A 26,296-nucleotide genomic window follows, 5' to 3' on the forward strand; every position below is an offset into this window, starting at 1 on the left:
TTAAGTAATCTCTTCTGAACAGTAAACATTCACTGTTGGATTTTCAAAATGTTTCAGTGGGTTAAGACATCATTAAAGCTTTGATTACCACATCTCTAACAGAGACACCAGGATCCTTTGTGAACAAAATTGTATGTGCTTGGCTTTTTTGGAATGATTCCACATGCAAAGTGAGAGGGCAACAAATCACATTTTTGCTTTGATTTTGTAAATTTAATATCATAAAAGTGAAAAATACAGAGTGTTGAAACCATCCTGCTGCGAGCACTCTAAGTATGGTATGCTTAAAGCTAAGCATCTGCACATATCTTTCTAGGACAGACATATTAGATCAATATTGTACTATTTTTACCAGTCAGCATATGTCAGTATACATATACATTGTCCAGTTGTCCAAATGTTACATTACATTGGAATCAGGAGCCAGGGGACACGTGGGCCACCCTGTAACAGGTATGGTATCTGCCATCAGAACCACTTTATTGACTGTCATGGTAAGGGAAGAACACCTGGCCTCATCCAACAGCCAGTGAAGGCACAGCTGGTCCAGTGCTTGCTTTCCTCTTTAATCCTCAATCCTTGTGTATTCTATCTATTAGATTGTGAGCATGTGGGCAGGGATTGCCTTATCTTTTAATATCTGGGCAACACTTAGAACATTTTTGGCACTTTATAAATGTTAAATATAATTGACTACGTACTGATTCCGAGAGACTTGATTAAGACCCAATTAATACATGCAACTTACTGTGCAGTTGGCTACTAGAAGGTGTTACTTATTTATTTATTTATTTATTTATAATATTTCTAGGCTCCTTTCAGGACAGGAACCCTCTCAAGGTGGCTTATAACAATAAAATCCCATGTAATAAAACCCCAAACTGCTTCTTTTAGAGGAAGTGCAACTTATTGAAGATAAGTTGTAAACTTCTATTCAAAGTAGTCAAGTTTCCCAACCCACAGTCACTCCATCTTGTCTGGATAAGTCTCAGCTTGTTCACCCTCATCCACCACAAAACAGCCTCCAGATACTGGTTCAAAAGTTCCACAGCCTCCCTGGGATGCATAGATGGAAATGAGAGGTAGAATTGAATATTATCTGCATACTCATGACACTTCACCCCAAACCTCTGGATGACTTCCTCTAGTGGTTTTATGATTCCAAAAACCATGGGGAGAGACTGAACTTTGCAGCACCCCACAGGCTAATGGCCATAAGGTGGAACAGAAGTTCCTCAGCAACACCTTCTGAGACTGCTCCTTCAGAAAAGACTAGAACCATCTTAACACCATGCCTCCTAAGCCCAATGCAGATAAATGATCCAGAAGAATACCATAGTCAATGATATTGAAGGCTACTGAAAGGTCCAGAAGAATAAACAGGGTTGCACTTCCTCTGTCCGTTCCCCAGTGTAAGTTAACAACCAGGGCAACAAAGGCTTTTTTCCATCTCATAACCAGGTCTGAAAACTGACTGGAATGGATCTAAATAATCAGTTTCATCCAACAGTATTTGGAGTTGAGAGGCCACCATGTGCCCCAGCACCTTGCCCAAGAATGGCAGATTTGACCCACGGTGGTAGTTATTGGAAACCATAGGATCTAAATTTGGTTTCTTCAACAAGGACTTTACTACTGCTTCCTTCAAAGCTCCAGGGACCTCACTATCCTTCAAGGAGGCATTGATAACCATCAGAGGTCCAGATACCCATCCAGCTTTCACAAGCCAGGATGGACAAATGCAGCCACATTATTATTATTACATGGAGGCATCTTCATGTGGCAAGTGAATTATTTCAGGGGGTTCTCTGTGTGACTGCTGCAATTCAACCACGTGAGTACACCACCTCTTCATCTATATATAGTGGTCTGCATTTGTGCTTGAAATTTCCAGATCCACATGACACAAATCACATGCCACATGGAGTTGCTTTCATGTGGTTGCATTTTGAAGTGGCCACCCAGAGAGCAGGTTGCATGTTTGAACTAAACCTTATCTAAAACCACTAGTGAATCCAGAAATAGTATGTCCAGTGTAATTAGCTAATATTAAAGAAGGATTTATTCAGACTTAACACAAACTAAGGAGAGTTGTTAACAAGATTTATTTTGAGCAAGCGCTCCCAAATACTTAATTCCAGAACCTTGTTTATATATCAGAGTCCAGGCTTGTATCTTGTGGAATATTAATGGAGTACTCTTTATTAGGTGGAGACTACTTTTTTATTTTCACCACTAGGTAATCATAACTAGGGTTTGTTTATATGTGATCAGGGGTTTTTCCCATAGTTTGAGACTATTTGAGGTCATTTGTTTGCTTGAATCTATTTTTGATGTTCACTGATCTGCTGAATCCAAATTGGTCTATACCTAAGTGAAACACTTTAAAATGGACCCTACAGCCAAAGGTGGCAGCCAAAATGGCTGCTACTAATTCTTTAAGAGCATAACATTGCCCTTGGAGCAACCCTGCTTTACCAATGTAGATGAAATTTTGAGGACAGGCTAATAATATGCCTATCATTTATCCCAAAGCCTAAGCTGATAAATAACAAAATGGCAGCCAGCTGAAATTTAATTTGGGCAACAATGCAAAACTTGTACAAAATATGTTATGAACACATGTGTTTGTCATAAAGCATTAAATAACATATAGATTGTGTATAAACCAGGCTTCTGTGACAGTATAATACTGCTAATCCAAAATGGCTTCCAAAAGCACTACATCTCAATTAAAGCCGAGGGATATCTATCCTTTTGTAATCAGAACAACAATGAAAGGTTTATAACTACAGAAATAGCACCTCAGAACAACTCTTCATAACTGAGTTAGTTTGATATCTATTTAAAAGATATAGAGTCAGGTTATTAACCTATGAACAGTACTGCTGTCTTCAGACTATGTTTCAGGCTTTTTTGCCCTAGCTAGTCCCGCACAGCTGCCAGATAGTGGTTTAGTACTTCTACTGCCTCATTAGGATCAGATGAAAATGAGATAGGGCTGGGTATTATGTTCATACTGATGACTCCACATCCCAAATCCCCAGATGACCTCAGCCAGCAGTTTTCTGTAATGTTAAACAGCATGGGGAGCAAGATGGAATCCTGTGGAACTCCATAGACCATTGGACAATGGGAGGGGGAGGGGTCTCCCAGTACCACCTTCTAGGTTCTGTTTGTCAGGAATTAATGGAACCAGCTCAGTACAGCACATCCAATCTCCATCCCCTCGAGATGTCCCAGAAGGATACTGTGGTCAGTGGTACTGGACACCACTGAGAGGTCCGGGAGAATCAACAAGGTTGTACCCCTCCATCTGTCCCCCAGTGCAAATCATTCACTAGGCAGTTTTCATCCCAAACCAGGCCAAAAACCAGACTGGAAGGGATAATAGTTTTCATCTAGAAAGCCATGAAGCTGTGACATCACCACTCATTCATACACTTTGCCCAGAAAAAGTATCTTTGAAACTGGACAGTAATTATTCAGGTCTGAAGGATCCAAAGACCTTCTGTTTTTAACAAAGGCTATACCACTGCCTTTTAAAATACCCTTAGTATATGTCATTCAAGAGGAAGCATTTGCTACTTCACACACCTGTGTGTGCAAGACTGACGGTATTGATTTCACCAGTCGAGATAGATGAGTCAAGAACACACATGATGGGTCACACTTCTCCAAGGATTCTGTCCACATCCTCAGGACCAACAAGGTGAAAGATATCCAGTAAAACGGGACAGAGTCCCTGGTCTCTTCCAGAACTGCTACTCACAAACTGATACTGACAAATTCTAATTGGGCAAACTACTCTTGCTCTATTATAGTTACATAAATGAGGGCTGTCTTGATTTATTGATTATGGGTTATTTTGAAAGCTGCTATGTGTCAGGGTGCTGATGGAGAAGAGGGGACTGAGGTTGCATCTGCTATCTGGAACATTTGGGAGAGGGAAACAAATGGTGGTGGGCATATGATAAGCTAGATGAAGAGACAAGTAGTATCCATTAGGGGCCATGCGCATGCAGCCAGCCCTGCTGGGACCCGGTCCACACAAGGCCACAATATAGCACTTCCAGCGGCAAGCCCCAACACAAGCAAAAATGCTGGTTTCTGGAAGGGGCTGATCATGCCCCTTGAGGAAACCAGCTTTTCCATTCACAACATGGCTTGCCTCTGGAAGAGCTATTGCGGCTATGCACAGACCTGGGCCAATGGGGCTGGCCACGTGTGCACGGCCCCTATTGAATATTACCCAAGGTTACAGACATCTTTAGGCCTATTCCTTTGTCTGGTCTTCTGCCCAAACAGAGGTCCCCAGGTTGCCATACAGGTTTCTCATTGAGGCTTAACATCTTGTTCTTTAATGCCAGGTCAGTGAAAGGGAAATCTGAAGTCAATAGCAGTTCTACAGTAGGTCCAAGAGAATCAAGAGAGTTTCACTCCCCCTGTCCCTATATCATTTCAAGCTGTGAGTTCTGTCAATGCTTTGTGCTGTAACCTGGATTACAGTGTTCTGCTGTGGGTCAGATCTTGAACAGGGGTTAGGTTAGGTAAGGTGTCTCAGGGAAACAAGATAGGAACATCAGCACCACAGAAATGTCTGAGTGGTGCTGGGACTGGAGGCCAAATAGCGTGGTCTGTATGTCGCTCGAACAAGGAGCAGGTCAAGACTTGAGTGTTAAGCTGCAGTTTGGCAGCCTTTAGCTTGTTTGGTTCCACCTCTAAGCTTACTTGAGGCTTTGTTTCTGTAAGGAGCCTGGCCTGTTTTAGCAGCCTCAGGATGAGAAGATGTGGGAGTGGTTGTAGCATGTGCAGGTCTTTGTTGCTGGAGTCTTCAGAGTCCAAAGATGGCAAGGCAAACTTCTCTAAATGCAGGAGGTGGAAGCCTTGTGATGCCTTTCTGTGACCAAACCCTCTTCCTGAACTGTTAACTCTGGAGCTTCCTCTGAGGACAAGGGGTTGGAATCCTCTGAAGATGAGGGTTTGGGATCCTGGTCCATGATGGCTCCTCTCTTGGCAAAGGTCATTCCACAAGGTAGCCAAGGAAGTTTCTGTTCTAAAACCAGAACTTAAACCCAACTGAGATGGATCTAGATAATCAGTTTCATTCAAGAGTGTCAGGCATTCGCTGGCAACCACCTGCAAGAGCACCTTGCCCAGGAAGGAGATGTTGGCAACTGGCCTATACTTGTCAATGTCTTCTGGTTCCAATTTAGACTTATTTAGGAGTGGCCTAATTACCATCTCCTCTAAAGAGGCTGGTACTACCCCTTCTGTTAAGGAGGAATTTATATCCTCCTGGAGTCAGACAGACATCCCCTCCCTATTAGATATAAAAAGGGCAACCAAACTTAGCCAACATCTTGTCTGCATCCTTGGGCCTTAACAACTGAAAATCATCCAATAAAACTAGATCAGTTGATGCTCTGGATGCCTCTAGTGATGGGACTGCATTAATTGTGGACAGATGTAAGCAACTTTTTAAAGTGCCTTGTCACAGCATGCTTTGGAGGGGTCCACTTTCTCTCTTTCCAGCCCAGATTGCAGTAGTCCATGAAACACTCAGAAAAGCTCCAGTGGATGACACCGAGAAGATGCAAAGGTGATGGAAAAGAACTCTCTCTTTGCCACCTTCAGCACCACAGACTACATTCAGTAATGAGCTTAACATGTCTTTGGTCATACTGAGCCTAAGTCTTGTCCACAATAAAGTAGCCAGAAGCCCTGGGGAAAAAAACAGGAAAGAGAAGAGGGAAGAAAGTAAAAAAAGGGAGATGAGAGTGAATAATTTAAGATGAACATAACTAGGTTAGGGTAAAAGAATAATTCACATGGAAAAGTGCAAGAGAAACAGAGCAAAACATAAAGTTGAGGTGAGCACAAACATAAAGAAACAAGGGTTGGTGCCAGTGTCTTTCAGGAGAGCAAGTTTAGACAGCTGAAGAAGAAAACAGACAGTAGACGTTAACCAAAGGGGGAAGGGGGAGAAGATAATGGAATTGAGAAATTTCGCAATTTTATATAAGCAACAAATTTCATCTTGACTGGTATTCTTCTTACCTTTAATAGCCAAAGCACTGGTTAAGAGAAACGATCAAATTGGAAGAGACCAGTGCTGGCCCTTGCACTCATTTCTGTACAAGCAAAATTACCAAGCAATTAACTCCCTTGCTACATTTTCCTTATTAGAGATGTTGTTGTTGCGAAATGGAATTCATTTACTGAAGTAAATAATCCTGTGGGATTCTTACTTGTAGCTGTTTGATTCTTGAATTTTAGATTTCTTGAATAAAAGATTTATTTACACATTGATTTAGAACAAAGTTGCTTGACTGAAGGAAAAGAAACTGAAGCTGCTGGAGGATGCAAATTGATTTTCTCTGCCTCTCCACATCTGTAGATGCCTCTTCTCCATGCTACCCTCATAAGTGTTACACTCCTCCTTCTTCACAACGATCTTATTCCGGGAGGTGGGGTGGAATTTATGTCATTGTGCTCATATGCTTAGAGACATAGAGCATAGTCCAGCCAAAGTAAGTCCCATTGATTTCAATAGGAAAGTGTTAAAGAAATGCTTGATAACTATGACTAGATTGCAAGTTTGTCCGCTAACAAAAGTGAAATCCTGCATTGAAGCACTTGGGCCTGCCAGAACCTGGCTACTTCACAGTATTGGGAATTACCTACTTTATGTTCCTCTCCCCATTTTTTTCTACACATACCATGACATGTAGTAGAAGGTGCATGTGGGCAACTGAACAAATTCAGCATTTATTAACTGAAAATAAAAATCCTGGGAGAGGATATGTATCTGTAGAAATAGTGAAGATTATTCTGGGCCAGTTAATGACTGAAAATGATACAAACTTCTGTGTGAGAAGAGTGTTGGTGCAAACAATCTAATACTCCCCTCACACACACACATCCCAAAAGGATATGAATAATTGATTCATAACTTCTCCTTTACTTTGGGGGGCTGTAACTATGATGAAGAGTTATCAGCTTCATCCGGTGTTTCTGTGAGGTCTTGTCTGAACATAGATAGATACATGGCAGATTGCTGGAATTGGGGTGGGGAAAAGTTCTCAAGGGGAGCCTTCAGATGCTGCACTTGAGAACTGGGGATTTTGGCTTCTTCAGGGAAATATGCACAGATGGGGAAAAGTAGTTGCTCTCTGTTCATAATAACATAGTAGCAAGGGGAAGCCTGGACAGGGGCGGGAAACAAGCCTCTCTTGTTGGTTGAGCAGCCCCTGCCAGTCAGATGACACTCAGTTCTACTCCCCCCACCCCACCCAGAAGTATGTTCCTTTCATGTGCTGTCTGATTCCTGAAAACCAGATAATAAAGGTACAGTACACTCGGCTAATCTTGCTTTGTGTGTCCCAAACCCAATTCCATGAAAATCCAGGTAATACTCCAACGTGCTTCTCATTCTGTTGTTGTGAAGACCCCCACCCCCCGAGCGCCAGATGTTGCCCACCTTTATTCTAAAGGCATTTGGAGAAATTTTTTAATGACCTGCCAGGTTTATTTCAGAGAAGGTGTCCTATAAATATCCAGGTCCCAAGCTTCAAAGGTCACCCAAAAACATACAGGAAGCCAGTGAAGGTACTTTACTATGGGTGTGATGTATTATATATGTTGCTAGTTCTAGTTAGTAATCTAGCTGCTGTGTCCTGCACCAATTAAAGTTTCTGAGTTGCCTTCAAAGGCACGTATAAGACATTGCAGTTGTCTAATCTGAATGTTACCAGGGCACGGATAACTGTGCTGGGGATATCTCTGGCCAGGCGGGGTCACAGCTGGCACACCAAATGTAGCTGATAAGACACTTTTTGCCATAAATGACACCTGGGCATCTAAAGTCAGAGCTGGATCTAATAGCATCCTCAGCTGCACACCTGCTATTTAAGGGGGAATGCAACTCCATCTGGAATATGATCTCCCTTGTCAGAGGAACTATCTACAAGCAGTATATCTATCTTATATTAATTGAGCTTCAATTTATTCCACTGCATCGAGTCCATTACTGACCTCAGACACCTGTTCATAACTTTTTCCTATACACCCAATTCCACTAAAAAGGAGAAATAGAGCTGGGTGTCATCTGCTGATTGATGACTCCTTACACACTGTGGAACACCACAGTATAAATGCCATGGTGCTCTGTAATAGTCTCTCAGCACCACTGTCTGGAACAGACATGCCAGATAGGTGCCCCCAAGTCCCGTATCCAACAGGTGGTTCAGAAGGATACCATGGTTGATGGTATTGAAAGCCTTTGAGAGATCCCAGACAGCAGGGTTGTTTGTATTCCTCCCTGCCTTTATTCTAATATATGTCAGAGCAACCAAGGTGGGCTTTCAGTTCCAAACCCAGGCCAAAAGCTAGACAGGAATGAAACTTGGCCCAGATTTACACTACCTCTTTAGTAATGAACTGCTATCTTTGGTTTATTCATTTCTTATGGAGGAAGAACAGAAGCACAAGTACCATCGGTATAGAACATTCTTAGTACTTTTTTTGAGGCTCCTTACTTCCTTTTTCTTTGCCACTGAGGTCCCTAGCAGCTCTTGTTGCTTGGGATAGGTGTTGTTGAAGGAAGGAATCAATATTGGAGAAGGTTTTGCTGAAGCAAAGACGGAATTCCTAGAGCTCAACCTGGTCAGCAGCAGCATGAACAATGGCAAGCACTTTCTCCTCTTGGCTGTTATAAGTTACTCCTGCTGAGGTGCCAGTAGCCAGCGATCCGGGATTGGTGTGTGCTTTCTTCCGCCACTGCCTCCTCCTCCTCCTCCTCCTGAAAAATGTGGTCAGGGCCCTGGTGCTTGAGTCTGGGCAGTTTGGAATGTGCTGTTGGGTTGGTGGCTCAATGAGAAGCTCCTTGTTTACCCCAGGAACCCTCCCTCCCTAGCTCCTTGGTAGCTGGCTGTATTCTAGTCCCCAGACCCAACATGAAAAGCAGAGTCTAGCGCTTTCCAGGGCGATGGTCCCATTACACTGAATTAGACTTATTCTGAGTAAACACTCATAGGCTCCCAGTGTAAGGCTTGAATTTTGTCTCTGCTGAGGAGATGGGCATTACAGGATGTTAATGAGGATATAGTGTTGTATTAAATGCAGTGTGGAAACCACAATTATACTATTAGCTAATTGTGGAAGAGCAATGCTTCAGAAACTGTATATATTACTGGAGGGAGCTGTCCTAGGATGGGACATACAGGGCTTCTTCACATGGAGCTTTTATCCTGCTATTGAGATTGGATACTCACGGAAATTTGCAGGTCTTTTAGATGAGATCATCAACCTTCAGGGCATCTCCTGCACTAAATGACCTTTATTCCATTTTTTAAAAGATCAGAGATCATGAGCTATCAAATTACCCCGCTTGAGTTCTGCTTGAGATCCCTCTGTGAAAATGGAAAAGCTGCAATAAGAGGAGCTAGACCAATGAAACATGTGGAAGACTCAGATAAGGGGAAAAGGGAGGGGGGAAAGGAAGCATGTGTAAAGGGAGTCTGTCGTGATCCTGCATTTAAAACGGAAGCAGAAAGCCCTGTTTTAAATGCAGAATTTTATGCTGATGTAGAGATGCTCAGAACCAGCAACTATATCACTCCGGTAACGTAAGAATCTGTTCCTTGATTTACATAGTGCTCCTAATGCTAAAGAGCCTCGTGTGGCCCAGAATGGTAGGTGGCAGTATTGCAACTGAAACTCTCCCCACAATCTGAGTTCGATCCCAGCAGAAGTTGGGTCTCCGGTAGCTGGCTCAGGTCGACTCAGCCTTCCATCCTTCCGAGGTCAGTAAAATGAGTACCCAGCTTGCTGGGGGAAAGGTAGTCATGACTGGGGAAGGCAATGGCAAACCACCCCGCTACAGTCTGCCATGAAAACGCCAGCCTAAGCAGCTAAGCAGCATCCCTCTAGGGGTCAGTAATGACCTGGTGCTTGCACAGGAGGAACCTTTCCTTTTCCTTTCCTAATGCTAAGAATCAGAAGGTACTGCATAGGAATGCACAAGAATTCCATTGCAGTTCACAAATCACTGGAAAGTGCCCTCTTTGCAACCCCAAATGTGAGCGCATGTCCTCTGAAAATGCTCACAATTTCCAAAACTCGCCTTTAAACAATGCACAGTTACATTCTTTTTCAGGCTTTTATCAATGGGGGAAAGTGCACACTTTCGAAAAAGGCTCACAGAAATGTGCACTTTTCCCATTCAAATGAACCAAAATAAACTCAGGGTGCAATCTTATCCAGATAGGTGGCCACCTCCGAACTCGGAGGCGACCGCCTATCCAAAGCAGGGCAGGAGAGGCACAGAGGGGATCATTTCCTCCACGCTTCTCCTGCCCTGCATTTTCAGCTAGACCGGGGATTGCGGCTGTCTAGCTGCGGGAGGGCTGAGCGGGGTAGGAGGCTGCTGTATGACACACTGGATGTGTCATACAGGCATCTCTACCCTCCCCACCCCGGAATGCCCCCAGACATGCCCCTTTTCGGCCGCTCCGTGCTCCTCTTGCGAGTGCAGAGCACAGGGCTGTTCCGCGCTGCCTCTGAGGCAGCACAGAAGTGAGGGGAGGTTGGTTCTCCGGGAACCGACCTCGGAGCACGGGCACCAAGGTCGGTTCCTGAAAAACAGGATATCCTATGGCTGTCTAGCTGATGTCTAGCAGCCATGGGATTGCTCCCTCCGTCTCAAATGAGAATGGGAGCCAGCCGAACCAAGCTTTCAACTGAAGTTTGGAGCATTTCTGTGACCTTGAGCATCCCTGGTTCTCACAAGCCTAGCATGGTTATAGCTAGCTATTCCAGCTTTTCCTCCTCAAATGATTATTAAGGAGAGAAAAGATGGAAGAAGTGGTGGGAAAACAGGAGGTTTACAAGCGGAAAACGTCTGACCCCTCCCCACCTCTCTGAGGAAAATTCCATAAATGATGAGGCGAGGCAAAGGCACCATAAACACCTTGCCTGGAAGCATCCCCCTGTCTAGCTACAGGTATAACGCAGCATGGTTTTAAATGGCTACTGCAATACTCGGAGTGGTTTGAAACCACTCTTTACTACTGAATGACGTGATGGACGTCCGGCTTCCTGAGCGACCCTCTGCGTGGATGTACCTCCCGCTCATTGCCAGAGCGGTGGTATTTGTCTAAGCTGTCGAGGTGCCCTGGTCTTTCTCCCCCTAAGTGCACAGAGCAGAGGAGAGCGAGGGCCACTCTCTTATTCTCTGCGGGCGTCCCCACCTTAGGGATGTTGATCTATCTCTGCGCGTGTGCGTGTGCGTGGGGGGGTAAAGATGCCATTAACCTTGCTTATCTCGACCTCAGGGGCGGAGAGAGACCGGTGTTGGCGGGATAGTGACAAGTAGTCCTCTGGCAGCAGAGGCGAGGGCGTCGAAGCGGCAGCCGCTGCAGCGGAAGGGTCATTTGGGCGGCGGTATGTGGGCGCCCGTCGAGCAGCCTGGCAGCCGCTTCCCTCTCCCTGTGCAGGCGGGAGCGGAGGAGACACACGGAGAATATCCATAGTAACAGGGGATGCGAGGGGAGGGAGGGGAGGCGCCGCGGTAGATCGGCAACCTGCCCGCCCGCAGCCAGCGCGGCGTGCGCCCGGACCTCTCCGCTCCGCACGGGAAAACCCGGTGAGTGGCGAACGGCCGGGGCCCTCCGTGGCGGGACGAAAAGGGGAGCCGCGCCGGAGGGACCGACTCCTCCGGCCCACGGCGGCACGCGGCGGGAGCGCAGGAGGAGGAGGGGCGGCGCGGTGGTGACGGCGGGGGGATGGGCGGCGGGGGCGCGCGCTGTCGTCCCTCTCTCGCTCGGCGGTGCCGGCGGCTGGAAGGGGAGGGGGAGCGCTCAGCTGTGCTGCGCCCGGCTCGGTTCCGCTGCGGCGTCCCTGCTTCGTTCGCCACAAGGCGGGCAAGGAAGATGCACAAAGGAGAGGGATAAGCGCTGCAGAATAGAAATATCCCCGGCCGGGCGCTCAGCCCCCGCCTGCCCGCGTTCGCCTCGCCTCGCCTCGCCGCTGTCACGGCCGCCGCCGCTTCGCTGCGCCTAGGTGAGGGCGCGCGACCGGGCGGCTGATGAGCGAGCGAGTGCGGGGATGGCCGCCGCTGCGTGCATGGCGAGGCTCGAGAGGGTCCGGGCTGAGTGGCCGAGGACAGCGCCTGCCGAGGGCGCTGATCCGCTTAGAGCCATTCGTGGCCGTAGCTTGGACTAGCGGCGAGGAGGTGTCTGCCCAGAAGGGACCGGGCTGCTTGTCTCGCTTCTAGTCAGTCTCGGCGCTGTAGCAAAGTGGGCATCAGCTCCAAAGGGCTCTCCCTCCCTCCCTCCAAATGATCGGTCTTCAGGAATGTCGCCGGTACCTAAAAATAGCCTTTTTAAAAGGAAAAAAAAAGATGCCGAGCGACAAGGAGGGAGGGAGGGAGGGAGGGAGAAAAAGAGGAGTGTGCATGCCATGTAGTTCTAAAGAGCGCCTGAAGGAAGTGGTCTTGTCGTAGTGGCGGCGGCGAGTTTTTCTTCATCGCCTCTGAGTGCTGCTGAGCGGAGGGGCGGGGAGGAGGTAGTGGTACTGAGAAAGTGCTCACTCCATTCATTTCTAAAGCAGTTATTAAAAGTGGACATGTACTTTTCAGTGATCCCCTCTGGAGAATAATAACGCAGTCTGCAGAGTCTGCGATTGCTTTGGGGGTGGGGTGGAGGTTGTGCCAGCATTTACTTTGTAAAGTTCCGTTTTCAGTGGGTTGCTAACACTTGCTTTGGTGTCAAACTCATCAAGGAGTGGAAGAGAAGTCCCAGGTTTACAGAAATGCTATTTGTGTCCTTCTGTTTAGCTATTTCCAAATAAATTATCTTCCGTGGTCTTTTTAAAGTTTTGATGCACCCACAGATTGAAATCAAAACTTACTGTAAACATGAAAAGATTTAAAGAACATGGATTAAGTATCTCATATTTTGGGCTGCTTTCTGAATTAATTGAACTAGGTGGGGGGATGGAACCAATGTGGAAGCCTATATTTGCACATAACTCCTCCTGAGATATATCTTACAGGAATACTACCATGTGACAACAATTTGTACAGGCAGAATTCTCTTAGGCCTTACAAACAGTTACAGTGGTGCAATTCCATTTACTTCAATAGGACTAGGTTAGGGTGACTGGTTATTGAGCCTGAGGGCTACTTCATATATTACAATTGTATGTATGTAGGGGTGTGTGTGTATCTAATATTTTGCAGGAACAAATCATGTATGTCGTCCCCTGTGAGGTGTGCAGCAAGTGTCATCTTATTGCAAACTGTGTACTCTCAGCAAATACTTGCACTGCACTTCACACATACTTTTGCCAAACAGAAATCTGTGTCGGGGGAAAATGTAATGTATGAAGCAGTCTTAGATGTTTTATCCAAACAAAACAATAAAGCACATAGATCTTTGAGATCTTTAGCACCTGGGCTGATGTATATTTTCATATGACTATAGCACATGTCTTGGAGGGGGAGTTTTAAATGGTCAGTGACAATGTTTTCTAGTGTGCATGAAATCAAGTAGAACTGTGAGCAGCATTGTAAATATTAAAAACTTTGCATTTGGCATTGGCAACACAGTTGTCAATGCATGCCCTTGTTCCTTGGTAAGCAGTTCTAGTGCTGTTAAGGAGCCAGAAACCAACATTAAAGTAACCCCTTGAGACAGTAGGCAACAACTACTTTGGATTTATGTTAATAATCATTATTGCCCTAAAATATGCAAGGAAGGTCTGCTGAAGGAGTACAGTAAAGGGGACGAAACCTTGTCACAACAGAGTGGTTTTCTGTTTCTCAGTCTATCACAATATAAGTCAAACACTTTTTTTTAAAGCTAATAGGTTTTTTATTTTCAAAGCAGGATACCTTGATCCTGCAATGTTTAATTATCGGTATGTTATAAAATTCTATTCTAATGGCAACATTAAAAATTAATTAAGCTATAAAATGGGGATCTAGCTATTTTAGCTGATGATATTTGGTGCAGTTATTTCACAGTTTGTGCTGGAGCAGTCTAGCTTTTCCCTTTTGATTTATATAAATGCATACAGGTTATGGTCTTCCAGACAGGGGTTTTAACTTTTCGCAAATGAGTATTCTTACTGCTTTTTTCTTGAATAAAAATAAGCTTGGGTAAGTAGTTGTTGAATGAGAGTCCTGAAATAATTAATGCAAATGAAAGGTCTGACTCATTTTGATTGGTATAAAGGGCATGTGTTTTTACTGTTCAAAAGGCCAGCTTAGTCACAAGAAGAGCTTTTAGCTGTTATAGCAGTTAATCCTTTTTATATGTATTAAGGTTCGGAAGGCATCTAAAAGCAGCTCTTTAACAAATAAATCTAGAGTTATAATTTCAATTTTTCAACTGTTACTGTTAAACAGCTGAGAGGTATAACAGTTGAAAAAGTGTTGAATAATGATATTAAAAGCAAGATAAAGAATTACAGCTTAGCTTTTAAAAGAACCAGGAAGAGATAGGTAGTCTAATATCCAGAATACTCCATCAGCATAGAATCCCCAGAAATTGATGGGATTCTCACTGGTGGAGATCTCTTGATTTGGTCTGTTCACTGGGTTTGTGTTGGCATGTACTGTAAAGGTGAGATTGCAAAGTTAAATTCCTAGGACTAGGAATTCTGTATTCGGAAACTACCTAAAATGTGTAGATGATTTAATTGCTCTTAAAAAAGGAAATATGTTTTCAAAACCAGTGACCTCAGTCATAGGTGTGATGAGGAAAATATCTATTAGTGCAATGCTATGCATGTTTACTCAGATATAAGTCCCTGTGTTCAGTGGGGCTTACTGCCAGGAAAATGTACATAGGGTACATAGGATTGCAGCCTGAATAAATTTAATTAGTGGGAAGCTGATGAGTGTATTGGAGAACTGAGATAACAAACATTTATTTTGTTAAAATAAAATGAAGGCGTAGTGGTGATCCTGAAAACTGGACCCGATGGCACAGGTTTATAACTGAATGACAGTGCTTTCTCAGGCATGTCTACTCAGAAGTAAGCCCCAGTCAGTGCAATTAGATTTACTCCCAGGTAAGGGTATAGGATTGCAAGTATTAAAGCCACTACTTTCTAGATTCTTTTTATGGTAAGAACGATAACAACTGTTTGTATAATTTTGTTGTTGATACTGCAATATCTCCAAGAAAAACACGTAACACAATAAGTAATCATAAATGAAAATATTTCCTTCCATCATACTAGTTTTATTGACCTTTCCTCAGAAATTTATTCCAGTATAAATTACCTTATACTAGTAACTCTTTCCCTACCTTCTCTGAACCAAACGAAAGCTGCAATCCTATGCCATGTACCTGGGAGTAAGCCCCAGTGAATTCAGTGAGACTTGCATCTGAGTAGAGATATATCGAATTGCACTATAAGGGTAAAATCCAACATAAAGCCTACTTAGAGTAGACCCATTGAATTGAATTGGACTTAAATTAGTCATAACTAACTTAAGTCCCATTCATTTCAAAGGGTCTACTCTAAGTAGGCTTTATGTTGGATTTTACCCGGGAGCCGTCCTACTGGGATTGGCAATTGTCTCTGAACTCGGAGGTGACTGCCTATCCAATGCAGGGCAGGAGAAGCGCGGAGGGGATCATCCCCTCTGTACTTCAGCTGCCCTGCATTTGTGGCTAGACAGCCGATTTCAGTTATCTAGCCGCGGGAAGGTGGAGTGGAGGAAGCAGCTGCTGGATGACACCTTGGATGTGTCGTACCGGTATTTCTGCCTTCCCTGCCCTGGAATGCCCCAGGAATGCCCCATTTTTTCCGCTCTGTGCTCCTCTTCCAAGCACGGAGTGCAGTGCCATTCCACGATGCCTACGAGACAGCGCGGGAGGGGGGGAAGCTCAGTTCTCAGGGAACTGACCTCGGAGCGCAGGTTCTGAGGTTGGTTCTTGGAAACTGATGTATCCTATGGCTGTCTAGCTGCTGACTGGCAGCCGTAGGGTTGTACCCTAAGTGTGTAAGCATTGTCATGTACAGCATATTCCATTCTCGTTTCAGTCAGCCACTTATCTAGGGATCTGCTGCATTTTCTCACCTATTTGCCACCTCAGTCCAAGCTCTAAGTTACTCACCAGTTCTTACTTCTCAGGTGGTATTACATCCACGGTGTATCCTTCAAAAAATCTTAACTATGTTAACACTGACACATATAATAATTCTTATAATACTTTCAACAGTTTTATTCTAATACGCTTGAATTTTTACCCATATTAACTACATATGAAAGCCATCTTTGAGGGGGAGAAACTCTTTTTCCTCCATTGGGATGTTTAAATCTGTCAAAAGGGTAGTAGATAAAAATGATAGTTGAAGATTTCCAGTAACAGGCTGTTGTGAAATTAAATAGTGGAGAAAGGATGTTTCCAGACAAGGCATTTACTGTAGAATTGCTGTGGTTTTATTGGGGTGGAAGGTTCCACGTGACATAGTCATTCGTTTGTAAACCACCCATATTTTCCCAGTGCTTCTCCTGTCTTTTTTCTTACCACAGAAAGTCTGACATTTTTGAGAAGGATGGAAGTAGCACTGTCTCCAAAGGTGTAGGTGCCTTTAGTGCTACTCTTCTACATTTTTAAAAGGAAGATTGGTTTTGACCTGATTAGTGATGAACTTATTGCCAGATGAACTTATTGAAGCTCAGCACACGTTCACTCTGACCTTTCTGGTGTGTGCCATTTTATCACCCGTTTATTAATTTTTTAATGAGTATTTTTTTTGGCTGTATCATTAACAAAAAATAGCAAGATCTCACCTAAATGAAAGAGTGCTATAGCACAATAAATTTATAATACTATATTTTTTAAAAATGATGAGGGGAAATAACCTAATTAACCACCTTGCCAAAACAGCAGTGACTGGAAAGGTCCCCCTCCCAAATAATTTTTAATATATAGCATTATACTGGTGTCTCACTTAAGTGATATTTCTCTATTTTAATATCTAAAAAATATAGGCAGAAAAGCACTTTAGCACCACTTAAAAGATCATCTTTTAAAAAGTAATAGAATTGTGCATGCCCACTGCAAAGGTTATAACGAATGTGTGCTGAGCTGCATCAGAACTAAAAATGATGGAACAATGGCACTAAGGATAGAATATAGAGATGTACATACATAAGAAGCACAATATCCCTGACAGTGTGGAAAGGCCATCATAATTCTCTTTGCAGCGTATAGTGGAACAGCAATTATTTATTAGTGCTAACAGCCACTTGTCTGGAAACACCCGAAGACCATTGTGCACAATTAATCAGTTAAACTGTCAAGTGAATAATCCTCACACCCTGACTAGCCTCTTGTTTATTTTATTTATTTAAAGTATTATTATCCCACTCCTCAGACAAAAAGGCTTCCAGAGTGGCTTACATGCAATCAGTAAATATGAAGTTGGCTGTTGGTGGGGAAAGTTGAAGGAGGAGGAGCATTCATAGGGGAGATCTTTCTTCCTCTGTTACAGCCTCAGTGACTGGAGGTTTGCTGGGTTTGGGCCATCAGTCGAGGGACTACACGCCACACGGATCTCTCAGGCCACACGTTAAGTCTGCAGTCGCAGCATGTCTTTGCTGCCAGCTTTATGAGATTTGCCTTTCCCATGTATATAAATGGCTATCCTAGTAGCTCCCAGTGGCTCAGTTCCAACCCTTGAGTGTTGTAACATGCTACCAAACTGTTTGTGGTGCTTGTAAGGATTTTTCTCTGTTCCCTCCCCTCTAATATGGAGAGGTTGTAAGCACTGAGTTGTCAAGAGTATCACTGTTTTTCTTTCCATTTCCAAGCTGACCGTAACAGTTCTTCCCCGACTGCAGTTATTATTTTTCTTTTGCCCAGAGAAGCAGTTACATAAAACTTGAAGGGCAGGTATAAACGATGTTCAGATTTATTTACATAACAATATGAAGTTTTGTAAATAAATACGACTTAATGTCTGTACAAGAAATGAAGGAGTTATCCCAAATTCAGATTGCCGTATAATGTATGATGTATTATACCAAAATGGTTAAAGTCAACCAGGCACATATTTAAATCACAATCCTATGCATGTTTACTCAGAAATAAGACCTAATGTATTCAAAGGAGCTACTCCCTAATAAGTGTGTTTAGGATTGCAGCCGTAGTGCATTAGTGTATTACCAATTCCATGGGCAATACCTAATTGCAGTCACTTTTCTAACACTGATGTAGAACTTACAACTGACTTGAAAGTCTTGTTCTTCATTTTCCAAACATCAGCAAGATCGTTTTCTGTCATAGTTTCAATCAGGTGAATACTGTCCTGTTATATCCAGCCACTTACAACCCTCCTTCTGCTCAAAGTTAATTCTTCAAGCCACATCCTTAATCAGAGTTCCCCCCAAATTCAGTTTGAACCAAAATCCCAAGTGTTCTTGAATCATGATTATACCTTTCTCCCATTATTATCATTACAATATTAATTAAGAGTGTTGGGGTGCAGTCCTTTGGGGATGGCCGTTAGCCTCTGAACTTGGAGGCTTGAGGCCATCCAGTGCAGAGCGGGAGGAACGATGGAGGCAATCTTCACCTCTGCGCTCCTCCCACTCTGCATTTCAGCTAGACGGGCATTGGGGAGGAGGAGGGAAGGAGGTTGGGGAGGCCTCTAGATACAGCATAAGCCAGCCTCCCTGGTCTCCTCCCTTCCCTGCCCAGAGGAACGCCCTCTTTTGCAACCTCAGAGAGGCAGCCAGTGTGATCCTCTCTGGCTGGGAGGGGGAGGAAGAAGGTAGCTCAGACTCCTGGGTCTGAGGTCAAAGTGGTGCCTCTGACCTCGGATCCAGGAATCTGAACTATCCTGTGGCCCCTCCGACTCTGTCTAGGGGCCATAGGATTGCTCTTTTAGGCTGCAGTCCTAATCACACTTACTAGGGAGTAAGTCTCCTTGAGCTCAATGGAACATGTTTCTGAGTAAGAATGCTTAGGACTGTGTTGTCTGTATTTTACACGTTGAGTGGACACTGTCCACTTTATCAGATGAATGGCTAATCTCATATACCTGCAGGTTTACCAAGCAAGATGGATATGGGTCAGATTCTTATCTTCATTGATGGGAGATACTAATTTAAAACATGTACAGTATAAAGGCAAATAAGAATGGTATCATGTGGTTTAATTATGAATGCTTGCTATTCGATCTATGAGCAACTCCAAATTCAACAGCAGTAATGAAACTCTTGGGGTTCTACTAGACTCAGCTCTAGATAACTTAAGATAGGCTTGACACTGAGATTGGCACTACCTGCCCATTCTGTGCCTCTCATAAATTTTCTTATCCCTCTCTCAATATATTCCACTGCCTGTTCTATTAATCATCTCCATCACAGGTATCATAAGAAATTAGAATGTAACAACACGTAGAAAAGTTATCATAAAAGGGGCAGTGTCCAATGTTGCTGGGGTGCCAGTGGGAACCACCACTAACGCAACAGGAAGCTGTTGTTGTTGTTCAGTCGTTAAGTCGTGTCTGACTCTTCGTGACCCCATGGACCATAGCACGCCAGGCCTTCCTGTCCTCCGCTGTCTCCCAGAGTGTGCTCAAGTTCATATTCATTGCATCGGTGATGCTATCTAGCCATCTCCTCCTCTGCTGTCCCCTTCTCCTTTTGCCTTCAATCTTTCCCAGCATCAGGGTCTTTTCCAGCGAGTTTTCTCTTCGCATTAGGTGGCCAAAATATTGGAGCTTCAGCTTCAGTATCTGTCTTTCCAATGAGCAGTCAGGGTTGATTTCCTTTAGGATGGACTGATTTGACCTCCTTGCAGTCCAGGGGACTCGTCAGAGTCTTCTCCAGCACCACAGTTCGAAGGCATCAATTCTTCGGCGCTCAGCCTTCCTTATAGTCCAGCTCTCACAGCCATACGTTACTACTGGGAAAACCATAGCTTTGATTAGACGGACCTTTGTCGGCAAGGTGATGTCTCTGCTTCTTACTATGCTGTCTAGGTTTGCCATAGCTTTCCTCCCAAGGAGCAAGTGTCTTTTAATTTCATGGCTACAGTCACCATCTGCGGTGATCTTGGAGCCCGAGAAAATAAAATCTGTCACTGCTTCCATTTCTTCCCCTTCTGTATGCCAGGAAGTGATGGGGCCAGATGCCATGATCTTCGTTTTTTTAATGTTGAGTTTCAAACCAGCTTTTGCACTCTCCACTTTCACCCTCAATAAGAGGCTCTTTAGATCTTCTTCGCTTTCTGCCATTAGGGTGGTATCGTCTGTGTATCTGAGGTTGTTGATAATTCTCCTGGCAATCTTAATTCCGACCTGTGATTCATCCAACCCGGTGTTTCTCATGATGTACTCTGCATATAAGTTAAATAAGCAGGGGGACAATATGCAGCCTTGTCATACTCCTTTCCCAATTTTGAAACAATCAGTTGTTCCATTTCTGATTCTTACTGTTGCTTCTTGGCCCTCGTACAGGTTTCTCAGGAGACAGGTAAGGTGGTACTCCCATCTCTTTCAGAATTTGCCACAGTTTGTTGTGATCCACACAATCAAAGACTTTAGCATAGTCAATGAAGCAGAAATAGACTTTTTTCTGGAATTCTCTTGCTTTTTCCATGATCCAGTGAATGCTGGCGATTTGATCTCTAGTTCCTCTGCCTCCTCGAAACCCCGCTTGTACTTCCGGTAGTTCTCGGTTCACATACTGCTGAAGCCTAGCTTTTAGGATTTTGAGCATAACTTTGCTGGCATGTAAAATGAGCGCAATTGTACGGTAGTTTGAACACTCTTTGGCGTTGCCCTTCTTTGGAATTGGAATGTAAACTGACCTTTTCCACTCTTGTGACCACTGTTGAGTGTTCCAAATTTCTTGGCATATTGAGTGCAGCACTTTAACAGCATCATCTTTTAGGATTTGAAATAGCTCAGCTGGAATACTGTCATCTCCGCTAGCTTTGTTCTTAGTCATGCTTAGTCAAATGAGTGCTACTCCATTTTTTCTAAGGAATTCTTGCCCACAGTCGTAGATATAATGGTCACCTGACTTAAATTCACCCACGCCTGTCCATTTTAGTTCGCTGATTCCCAAGATGTCGATGTTCAATCTTGCCATCTCATGTTTGACCACCTCCAGCTTACCTTGATTCATTGATCTTACATTCCAGGTTACTAAACAATATTGTTCTTTACGGCATCGGATTTTCTTTTCACCACCAGACACATCCACAGCTGAGTGTCCTTTCGGGTTTGGCCCAGCCGCTTCACTTTTTCTGGCGCTACTTGGAAATACCCTCTGCTGTTCCCCAGTAGTATATTGGACACCTTCGGACCTGAGGGGCTCATCTTCCGGCGTCATATCTTTTAGCCTTGTGATACGTTCCATGGGGTTTTCTTGGCAAGAATACTGGAGTGGGTTGCCGTTTCCTTCTCCAGTGGACCACATTTTGTCAGAAGTCTCCGCCATGACCTGTCCGTCTTGGGTGGCCCTGCACGGCATAGCTTATGGCTTCACTGAGTTACGCAAGCCCCTTTGCCACAACAAGGCAGTGATCCATGAAGGGGAACAGGAAGCTAGCAGTTCCTAAAGCAACCAGAAATGAACTGAAACACTCATTTCTGGAGTGGGGCAAGTCAGCAGAGTTTGCAGAAGGGTGCTCCGCTGCCCTGCCCTGCCCGTTTTAGGCTGTGGGTTCTAATGAAGCTCTATAATGTAGCTTGGGTTGAAGGGTTCTGCTAGGGATCAGAATTTGATCAGGGATCGGGTTGGGTCTAGTTTCTCAGGAAACAAGGCCAAACAAGATCAGCACCACAGAAAGCGCTGAGTAGTGCTGGAGCTAGAAGCCAGACTCGATTATCTGTATGTTGCTCTAACAAGGATCAGAGCAAGACTGAAGTTTAACTAGAAGTGTTGCTGGATTTAGGCTGGTTGACTGAGGCATTGTCTCTTAAAGGGACCTGGCCTGTTTTAGCAGCCTCAAGCTGCACTGATGTGGGAGTGTCTGTGGAATCCAAGTATTCTCATGGCGGGAGTCATCAGAGTCTGAAGGTGGCAAGGCAACATTTTTCTGGATGCAGGGGAGCTGACCCCTGTGATCTTTGTGGGGAACTAGGTCCTGGAGAGGTGGAGGTGGAAGCCTCGTGATGCCTTTCCATGACTGAATCCTCTTCCTGAGCTCTTTAACTCTGTAGCCTTCTCAGAGGACAAGGGGTTTGGATCCTCTAAGAGTAAGGATTCAGGGTCTGGGTCCATGACATGCTCTGGAAACAAGCATTTTGGCTCATTTTGGCGGTTGCTTAGGAAAACCTCACTTCCTTTTGTGCTGGCGTTTGGTCCCGTGGGCACAACAGAATGAGATGAGGTGCAGCAGCAGTATTAGATACTGTCCAATAGGTTTTCTTGCTTCTACTTCCTTTATGCCATTATTTTCTTCTACATGTTTAATTATACCAAGTTTAATAATAGGGAAGAAACCCTTATCTAGTGCTCCTGGTTAATAATACATTTGAGAATTACATCAATTTAAGGTATATCAATATACAAGTGAGTTACCCAATTTTCATTTAAATTATTGATAAGTTCTATTTGTCCTTGCACATTTCTATTTGGTTTAGAAGATTTATTTCTGTTGTGGGAGACAAGTTCCATCAAGTATGATGTGTATGACAGATCAGTTAGAATACTAGGGTATGTATTGAAACTAGTATTATGTTGTAACATATTAGATTACTGGATTGAGTAGAGTACACAGAATTAGAAGGGACCAAGAGGTGATCTAGCTTAACTCTTTGGCTAAGGAAAATGGAAATAAAATTAACTAAATTAGTGACAAGGATGAGGAGTTTGAGGTGGTGGTTGCTTTTAAATACATTTGCATTTCTTAAAAAGCAATACTGTTTGTTAATAAACAAATGTAAGTCTAACTCTTCTGATTCTATCATCCCCTTGAATCTTTATTCTCTTTTGCTTATGAAGTGAATTCTTGGATTGGATTTGCATCCTTCCAGTTACAGAAGTTTGAAAAGTATCTCTGTTACTAATTAAGGGCACAATCCTATGCATGTTTAGACAGAGAAAAGGCCTACAACTCCCAGCATTCCCCAGCCAGCAGTTTTCAGAACTGATACAGATAGTCAAATGCACTAGGGAAGGAGGGGCTCAACATTTCCCCCAAATGGGCTGCACATGACTTGGTTATGTGCAGCCAGTCAAAATTTGTTGAGTCTTACCCAAGAGGTAATATTTAAAATCTACAAAAATATTGCTAACAGCTGCTTGTTGTATTACAGTTTTCTTAGGAGCTTACTCTGGGAAGTTATTCTTTATTAAAATAGAATTTATTGTAGTTCACAGACCATATCATAAGAGAACAAAATAAGATACGTTTAAAATTCCACATGAAGACAAAATTTTATTTTTGATCCGTCCTAGCACAAAACCAAGAATGATTTTTTTAAAAAAGCTATTCTAAAAACTAAGGGTTGTATCCAGTGTGGATCTACTCTTAAGTAGGACTAACACTGCATACAACCCTAAGAATAAAAATTTTAAATGGAGGAAATACATATCAAAATGAATTTATATCTTCAAAGCTCAGAATCTCCACCACAGTTAACTGAGATGGATTTCAAATATATTCCGAAGGCTGGAGCCTTTATAGCAAAGGAAGCCACCATCCAAGTCACATACCGAGTAGTTCCTTGTAGTAGACAGCTTAATTTTTCTTTCACATTCTAATACTTAATTTTCTTTAATAAAGGCTCTACATAGTATTTTCTAATATCAGAATAAAGCCGATGTTCAAAAATGTAGTGAGGCAAATCCTCCAGTATTGATGCGCCACAGATGCATAATTTGTCTTGAACTGGTATGCTGAAAAATCTCCCCAGTTGAACTACTGATTCCATCTGTTTAAAACAGAGTTGGGTAAAAGCTTTCCAGTTCTCCATTTTCATGAAAAGTGCAAATATTTTTCGATGTTTTGCATTTGCTAAGCAATTTTGTTGTTGTTGTTCATTCGTTCAGTCGTGTCCGACTCTTCGTGACCCCATGGACCATAGCACGCCAGGCCTTCCTGTCCTGCGCTCTCTCCCGGAGCGTGCTCAAGTCCATATTCATTGCATCAGTGATGCTATCTAGCCATCTCATCCTCTGCCGTCCCCTTCTCCTTTTGCCTTCAGTCTTTCCCAGCATCAGGGTCTTTTCCAGAGAGTTTTCTCTTCACATTAGGTGGCCAAAATATTTGAGCTTCAGCTTCAGTATTTGTCCTTCCAATGAGCAGTCAGGGTTGATTTCCTTTAGGATTGACTGATTTGACCTCCTTGCAGTCCAGGGGACTTGTAAGACTCCAGCACCACAGTTCGAAAGCATCAATTCTTCGGCGCTCAGCCTTCCTTATAGTCCAGCTCTCACAGCCATACATTACTACTGGGAAAGCCATAGCTTTGATTAGACGGACCTTTGTCGGCAAGGTGATGTCTCTGCTTCTTACTATGCTGTCTAGGTTTGCCATAGCTTTCCTCCCAAGGAGCGAGCATCTTTTAATTTCATGGCTACAGTCACCATCTGCGGTGATCTTGGAGCCCGAGAAAATAAAATCTGTCACTGCTTCCATTTCTTCCCCTTCCATATGCCAGGAAGTGATGGGGCCAGATGCCATGATCTTCGTTTTTTTAATGTTGAGTTTCAAACCAGCTTTTGCACTCTCCTCTTTCACCCTCAGCAAGAGGCTCTTTAGATCCTCTTCGCTTTCTGCCATTAGGGTGGTATCGTCTGTGTATCTGAGGTTGTTGATAATTCTCCCGGCAATCTTAATTCCGACCTGTGATTCATCCAACCCGGCGTTTCTCATGATGTACTCTGCATATAAGTTAAATAAGCAGGGGGACAATATGCAGCATTGTCGTACTCCTTTCCCAATTTTGAACCACTCGGTTGTTCCATGTCTGGTTCTTACTGTTGCTTCTTGACCCTAGTACAGGTTTCTCAGGAGACAAGTAAGGTGGTCTGGTACTCCCATCTCTTTCAGAATTTGCCACAGTTTGTTGTGATCCACACAATCAAAGGCTTAAGCATAGTCAATGAAGCAGAAATAGACGTTTTTCTGGAATTCTCTTGCTTTTTCCATGATCCAGCGAATGTTGGCAATTTGATCTCTAGTTCCTCTGCCTCTTCGAAACCCCGCTTGTACTTCCGGTAGTTCTCGGTTCACATACTGCTGAAGCCTAGCTCGTAGGATTTTGAGCATAACCTTGCTGGCATGTGAAATGAGCGCAATTGTATGGTAGTTTGAACACTCTTTGGCGTTGCCCTTCTTTGGAACTGGAATGTAAACTGGCCTTTTCCAGTCTTGTGGTCACTGCTGAGTGTTCCAAATTTCTTGGCATATTGAGTGCAGCACTTCAACAGCATCATCTTTTAGGATTTGAAATAGCTCAGCTGGAATAGTCATCTCCGCTAGCTTTGTTGTTAGTCATGCTTCCTAAGGCCCACTTGACTTCACTCTCTAGGATGTCCGGCTCAAGTTCAGTGACCGCACTATCATGGCTATCAGGGACATTCAGATCTTTCCTGTATAGTTCTTCTGTGTATTCTTTCCACCTCTTCTTAATCTCATCTGCTTCTGTTAGGTCCCTGCCTTCTTTGTCCTTATCATGCCTGTCTTTGCACAAAATGTTCCCTTGAGATCTCCAATTGTCTTGAAGAGATATCTAGTCTTTCCCATTCTACTGTTTTTCTCCATTTCTTTGCATTGTTCATTTAAGAAGGCCTTCTTGTCTCTCCTTCTGGAACTCTGCATTCAGTTGGATATATCTTCCCCTTACTTTTCACTTCCCTTCTTTCCTCAGCTACTTGTAAAGCCTCCTCAGACAGCCACTTTGCTTTCTTGCATTTCTTTTTCTTTGGGATGGATTGAGTTGCTGCCTCCTGAACAGTGTTACAGACCTCCATCCATAGTTCCTCAGGCACTCTGTCTATCAGGTCTAATCCCTGAAATCTATTCCTCACCTCCACTGTATATTCATCAGGGATATGATTTAGGTCATACCTGAATGGTTTAGTGGTTTTCCCTACATTCTTCAATTTAAGCCAAAATTTTGCAACAAGAATGATCTGAGCCACAGTCAGCTCCAGGTCTTGTTTTGACTGACTGTATAGAGCTTCTCCATCTTTGGCTGCAAAGGACATAATCAACCTGATTTCGATATTGACCATCTGGTGATGTCCATGTGTAGAGTCGCCTCTTGTGCTGTTCGAAAAGAGTGTTTGCTATGATCAGCG

At 43.7% G+C, this 26,296-nt stretch overlaps 1 protein-coding gene across 1 annotated transcript in view; it reads left to right on the plus strand.

The window, feature by feature from the left end:
* Positions 1 to 26,296, plus strand: part of ANKS1B (ankyrin repeat and sterile alpha motif domain containing 1B) — a 578,800-nt gene that overhangs the window by 450,051 nt on the left and 102,453 nt on the right. The gene's annotated exons all lie outside the window — the stretch shown is intronic.

This window comes from Heloderma suspectum, chromosome 7 (genome assembly GCF_057233095.1).
Source record: "Heloderma suspectum isolate Gila_16-S chromosome 7, 16-S_ref, whole genome shotgun sequence".
NCBI classification, from domain to species: domain Eukaryota; kingdom Metazoa; phylum Chordata; class Lepidosauria; order Squamata; family Helodermatidae; genus Heloderma; species Heloderma suspectum.